Genomic DNA, 6907 nt, shown 5'->3' with positions numbered 1-6907 from the left:
CTCGCACACAACCGTGGGGCCTCGGACAACGCACAGATTAGTACACCACATGCACAATGCCATTTATATTGCTGGAAAGCATTAGGGCAAGAGACTTCCATTCCTGCAATGGGGTCAGGTTAACCAGATTACGCCCAACTTTACAGAGTCATCAGAGGAGGATGACTGAGAACAGAAGGGACTGACAGCAATGGGAGATCAAAAGAAGAGATCAACAGAATTACATGGTAGAAGTGCAGATTGTGCAGAGTCTCCTGGTGCATGCTGGCATCAGATTTAGTTCCTTTTTGAATCTGACGTAAGAAATGTGGGAGCTGTGTGAAAATCTGCAGGGAAGGTGTGAGGACTCAAACTTAAATTAGAGTTTTAAGATAAGAAGAAAAATGAAACTTTAATGATCCCTGTGGGGATATTGGTTTTGTGCAGCAGCAAAAGTAACACTATTCAACAGCAAAAATGTCTATATATAATATAAGCAACGATATAGCAGGCAAATAGAAAATGAAACAGTAATTAAAAAATATTAAAAGCTCCATATAGGAACATCTGAGCTTCTGTTATTGCAATTACTTATAGTTCTTGAGCAAAATGTTAAATGTTATCACATGAAATATGTGCTTTATGAAATGTGTATGTTTAACAAAAATAATGACGGAGATTCTGAGTTTATCCTTATCCTTGGAAACTGTTTGTAACTGTTCTGGAGCTTTTAATAATATCAGATCATCCTTTATTTACCCACTGTATGCATATATATGTTCTTTCTAGTGTATTTTCTTTTGATTATCTTAGAAAACATCTGTTACTTGCATATACAATTAACATTTAATGTGAAAGGAAAACCATGTATTTCTTTGTTCATGGAAACGATATGAATGGCCTCCATGTTTTTGCGCCAGATTTAGTTTGTTGCAGATATCGCAGCAGACAGCTTAGAAACAATATATAATACAACAGAAGGGAAGTGAACGGAATTGAGCAAATTAAATCAAACAGACTGAAGGGGACGGACGCAGGATAACAGAACAAACAAAAACTCAAGAACCCAGAACTCAGCAGGGCAGTGCAGAAGCAAATGGAATCTGGCAGTGTGCAGGAGGTCAGTGTACTCCCTCAGCAAGCCCTGCTGTGTGGATTTCCCTGTGAAACACTGGATCACATGGTAATCTCAGTTTAATACACAAATCCCCAATCCCAATCCAATCAAACCTAATACCCCGCTGGGCCAGCCATCACAGAGCCCGCCAGCGCTCCATCCCTCCCTATCATAACATCGGACACTGACATTGCTGCACGGTAGAATATCCCTGTCAACTGGTGTAAATGTATGAACAGATTTAGACGTTTGGTACCAGATGAACAACCCTCAGAAATGTAGTAATGTAATGGAAACATGTAGAGTCTGAATTTAAAGGGTTTACTTTCATTCATGCAAATGTACACCCATGTCTTAGTAAAATAAATCATGTAGTATTTAAATAACACATCAGAATGGAGAGAAATCCAGAGAGTCTGTGTCTGTGTGTGTGTGTGTGTGTGTGTTTGTGTGCATTTCTGGGTGTGTGTGTGTGTTGTGTAATGCCCAGCCGGCGGTGTTTAATGCTGTCCCAGAGGGTTTTAATCCAGATTATCAGAGTATAAAGTCACTGAGTCTCCCTCTCAACTCGGCCTACCCTACTGCACACACACGCACAAACACACACACTCTTTCTCTGTCTTTCCCTCTTTCAATCCTTTTCACACACAAATGATAGGAGTCCCTGTTCTGGATTATCCTGTAGGGGGTGCTGTGTATCCAGACAGGAAGCGCTGTCCGGTTGTGTTTTCTATTCTGACACAGTCGCCTCACGGATGCAGCTCGCCCTGCTGCAGCTCATCCTGCTACGTAAAGACCTCAGATCAACTGCACTCAGCTTGACCTATTTCAACATATTCACAAACGTTATTGTTGCCTCATTTGACATTTACATGATGCCTTCACCCGAGAGATCCTCCGTTGTTTTACACCGTACCAGCATTTGATCCTATGATACAGCAATCAGTGCAGACATCTATATCTGTACTGACTCCATCGACAGAGGTTTTTTTATTCAGAAACCACACGGCTGGATTTCCATCCACCTTTTGAGACAGCTGCTCTATCATTTGCATACGGCGGCGTGATCTGCATATCGCCCATTTGGTCTGGATTAATTTCAGCGTGTTTAATCTGATAGTGGAGATTGATGCTTGCGGCAGGGAAGGCTGGTGTGTACGTTTCCTCATATTCGCTGGCTCACTCACACTTCCCAGTGACAGGCAGTCTGATTGGATCAAAACCAGTCATTTTCCACTCAAATAGACAGCAAATGAAATGTCTCTGCTACATGCAGAATTCAGGAGGGGGGTTGTGGCCTTTCCCTGATTATTCTCTACATCTACCATATACAACCTTTTTTTTATTCCTTTCAGTCTCTGTCGTTCATCTCATATTTTAGCTTTAATTTCGCTTTCTCCCTCCTGATTGCACTTCCTTTTCCCCCTCTTTTGCATTCTCCCTGCATGTTTTCCTGGTGCTGCGGAAATTAGGCTGAAAATGGAAGATTAACCTCTGGTGACAAGAAGCTTTCTTAATGCGCTCTGCTCCTCTCACTCCTGTTCTCTTTCCAGTAAACCACTGTATTACTTTGTTATTCAGTAGGAGCATCTAATTGGAATCAGCTGGATAGCAGAGGAACTGGGTGGCCTCACACAGCGAGATTCAAACATGGAGGATTATTCTCATTAAGAGACTGCATTATCTGGTAATAGTCATTTTGAATTCCTTTGTTGCTTTTTGGACCACTAGGAAACGTGATTCCACCCTCCTCAGCGATTTTTGTTGAAGGATTAAACAAGGCTAACTTCCTGAGTGGTTTACTGGCATACATGCAACATCACGGTTTCCACTGACACCAGGATGAGTAAATGCATTGTGTTTGTGGGTCTTTTAAAAACAATTTTCAAAGGAAGTGTTTTTAGCAGCTGTGGGTGGCCTCTTCTGCTCCTTTTCAGTGTGAATGTTGCAGGCTTAAATCAAAGCGTAAAGCCTTCCTATTGTCTGTTTTTCTTCTTCTACAGTACACTTAGTCAACTGAAAGGCAGGACAGTGATTCACAATCGTGTAGAGGAAACCACTCATGAACTACTACGCAACTGCAGAATTGCTGATCAGTATACAGTGTGAGGTTAGCCTAAGTACAGCCTCGCAGATGCTAGCATGGCTGTGAAATGTGTATTCTAGGTATTTTCATCTTCTTTTTTTGTAGTTTGGCTCAATTATTAGTTAACTGATAGGAAACCCATTCATGACATACAACAATTTCTTTACAAGACCGATTCTATTTTTGATTAATCTGTACCATATTCTTATATTCTGTTTGGTATTTACTTATTAGAGCTAGGAAAATTCATGCATACTGTTGGTAGGGTTGGGTAAAGGGTTCAAGGTTTTTTTTATTATCATGAGCACAGTAGCTACAGTGTAGTTATGGCAATGAAACCTTAGGTCCTGAGCTCCTCCAACAATGCAACATATTATACAGCCATAGAAAAAATCAAGAGACCACTTCAGCATTATCATTTTGTCTTGTTTTATTATTTATAGACATGTCTTTGAGTTAAATGATTTTCTTCTTTTTTTTTTATTGTATTCTATAAACTGCTGAGATTTCTTCTCTGTGTTGGAATTCAACAGACACTGTGGCTGCCGTACATGTAGAGATAAACATTTAAGAAATATTTGGAGTGGTCTCTTAATTTTTTCCGGGGCTGTATAGAAGAAAAGCACGCATTAGTTAAAAATAAAGACAAATAAGTAAGTACACATCCATGGCTAAAAAGGATGAGCAGCAACTTAAGAACTTAGTGACATATGTAATGTAAGGTGATGAGACATTATACAAATTATGATTGATGATGGTGTTTATAGAAAATTATTCATATTGCAAAAGATCTCAACAGTCTGCTTGGGGTTCTACCCGGGGCCGTGGTGGCTGTACAGTCTGACCACTGCAGGAAGGAAGGACCCGCGGTAATCTCTCCGTGAGACACTGCGAGTGCAGCAGCCTGTCACTGAAGGAGCTGCACAGTGCAGACAGGGTGTCCTGTAGGGGGTGGGACACATTGTCCAGCAGGGAGGACAGCTTGGCTGCCACTCTCCTGTCTCCCACCACCTCCACACTGTCCGGAGGACTCCCCAGGACAGAGCTGGCCTTCTTTACCAGTCAGCATTACTGAACTCCGTACGGACAAGTGGACTTTAAAAACTTGAAGCATGCAACCTTGAAAGGGATTTTATTTAGTTTGGTCTGTAGAATGTTCTGAATCAATCATAATGTTGTAATTGAAAAGTCTAGACCTGCTTTTTTCTAGAATATTCCATTTGGATACTCAACCCAAAGCTTTTGAACTGTGTTTAGTTGGTGCGTTAATATCCGTTTAGTACTTATCTTTAACAGGTCAGGTAGTTTTTCATCCTCCTAATATAAGTGCAGAAACAAACCTTTGGGTATCAACACACAAACACTCACACACAAACACACACACACTGCTCTCAGGTTATTACGGGCTGTCATTGTTTAATTCTTGCTCATTAAATGCTTCAGACAATAACAAAGCGCCTGAGTCTCTGACAGCCTCTTTGTCAACCCTCTCCCCCTTATCTCTTTCCGCCTCCCATTCTCGCCCCTTTCTACTCCGCTTTGTGTCTATTGTACGACACTCAATGACAATTTGACGGCGTCCCGAGCTACCACTTAACATCCCTTTTCATCTCAAACTAAAACCTGAGAGAGTGAGTGAGAAATACCAACCCAAAGTATTGAGAGAACAATTTACAAAAGCCTTGAAATGTCAGAGACAACTCGCCACTTACTGGTCACATAAAACTTGCTGTGATGGAGACAACGCTGATGGCATTGGCGCAGCGACAGCGGTGATATAAGAGGTCGTAACCTTGCATCCTTGTGCCGTTCATTCTAGAAACATCAATCTGCTTGACCTTTATTCAGGTCTAAGGCCCATCATGTACTAAGGTCCTTCCTCTCATTTTATTTCACTCTCTTCAGACCTGCCCTGACAATGATTGTTACAAAGAGTTTGGGGAGGTGTGTGTGTGTGTGAGAGAGAGAGAGAGAGAGAGAGAAAGGGACTGAGGAAGATGGAGAGACAGAGAGAGGCTGCCCCTGAGTACATCCGCGTAAGAACCACCTGAGAGCAACGGAGCACTGAATAGTGAAGATGAGAGAAAATGAAGAGACAAAAGCACTTCCCTGGTGTAATTATGCTTTCATTTCATGGCCAAGTATCCACATGATGTGCCCTGCATGTAGAGACGCACATTAGAGTTATTGCACACCAGAATTGAAACTGTCATCTGCCTGTAGAGAGCACAAGTGTACGGAAAGTGAGGGTGAAATGGCAGAAATAACTTCACTAAAAAAACATGGTGCTTATAACTTGCTATGGTAAAACCTGGCATCATTAAACCATGAAACTGCGTAGTGGTAAAAAATGTGTATAAAGACATATATCTAGAATGATCCCAGATGTTACCTGCTTTCCTTTTATGCCTGTACAAAAAAATAGCCTTTTTTCAAAGGTTTGGTTTACATTTTAGCATCAGAAAAGTCTCCCCTGTGATACTCGTGAAAGAAATACACTGTAGTAAACAACAAACCTTACTACAAATATGAACAAAGCAAATACACAGAGCTTACACTATTATTTCTGTGCAAAAATTCCCACTGCACCCCCTCCCCCTCTTGTAAAGCGGCATCATCCCGATGCTCGGATCAATGTTGCAGGAAATAACTGTAATGTGTCTGACTGTGAGCGCTGTCATGCCCTACCTGATGCACTGTTGAGAAAGAATGGGATGCTAATGTAGTTAAATCTGCTCTCTCATTACTGCAGCAGAGACTCACTTCATTAACAGCCCCCTGCTAATGTGCCACTCTACTTTTTGTGCTTTAATGTGTGTGTGTGGGAGTGTGTGTGTGTGTGTGTGTGTGTGTGTGTGTGTGTGTCGGCTCACAGCGAGACATTAAGAGACAGTGGCAGAGATGAAATGATGATTTGTGCGTGTATGTGTGTCTTTTTTGTACGGGTGTTGACTGCAGCTTTATAAGACTGGGTTAGAAAGAAAAAAAGCCCTTTTCTAACTCTTTGTGAACATCTCAACTTTTGTGACTATCAGAAATCAGTAAGGAATAACGTCTTTAACCTAGATTAATCACCGTATTTTAGAAAAGAATAAGGACTACTAATGTTTTGTATCTGCTCAATCAGTTAATAGGGAGTTTATATTTTCGTCAGCAAGGCCACAGAGCGCTTTTACAGCACAAGGTGGAGGTTTACTGACAGATCCTGCTAGCTTCCCTGCTTCTCCTTCCTCCCGTAATACATTGCTTTTAGTTGCAAATCACACACACACACACACACACACACACACACACACACACACACACACACACACACACACACACACACACACACACACGCACACACACCTTTCTCACCAGTGTCTGGGATTCCAGCAATTAATGGGGCGGTAAATGAGATTGTTACTGATGTGTGGTAGCGAAGGTGTGGAGGTGATGGAGGGAGACTGGAGGAAGACAGAGAGGGGAGAGCCGGTGGGGGGCTGGGGGCAAACGGCGTGAAGATGTTGTGATGCAAATTAAAAACTTTTGCATGATTCAAATTTAGGTTAAAGTTCTCAAGATAGAGTTGAATGTACCCTTTGCTATCTCTGCAACACAGCCGGGAAGCTAAAAAACACGCAGAGGACGGCAAAATAAATGCTTTGAAAGTCGATTTTTTTAATGTTTGCATCAGCTCTGTATGATCTGCAGTAAAATACTTAAATGTTTGTTCTGCAATTATA

Source organism: Eleginops maclovinus, chromosome 19, assembly GCF_036324505.1.
Source record: "Eleginops maclovinus isolate JMC-PN-2008 ecotype Puerto Natales chromosome 19, JC_Emac_rtc_rv5, whole genome shotgun sequence".
NCBI classification, from domain to species: domain Eukaryota; kingdom Metazoa; phylum Chordata; class Actinopteri; order Perciformes; family Eleginopidae; genus Eleginops; species Eleginops maclovinus.
The sequence above is the reverse complement of the archived record's forward strand: the minus strand, read 5'-3'. Positions refer to the sequence as shown.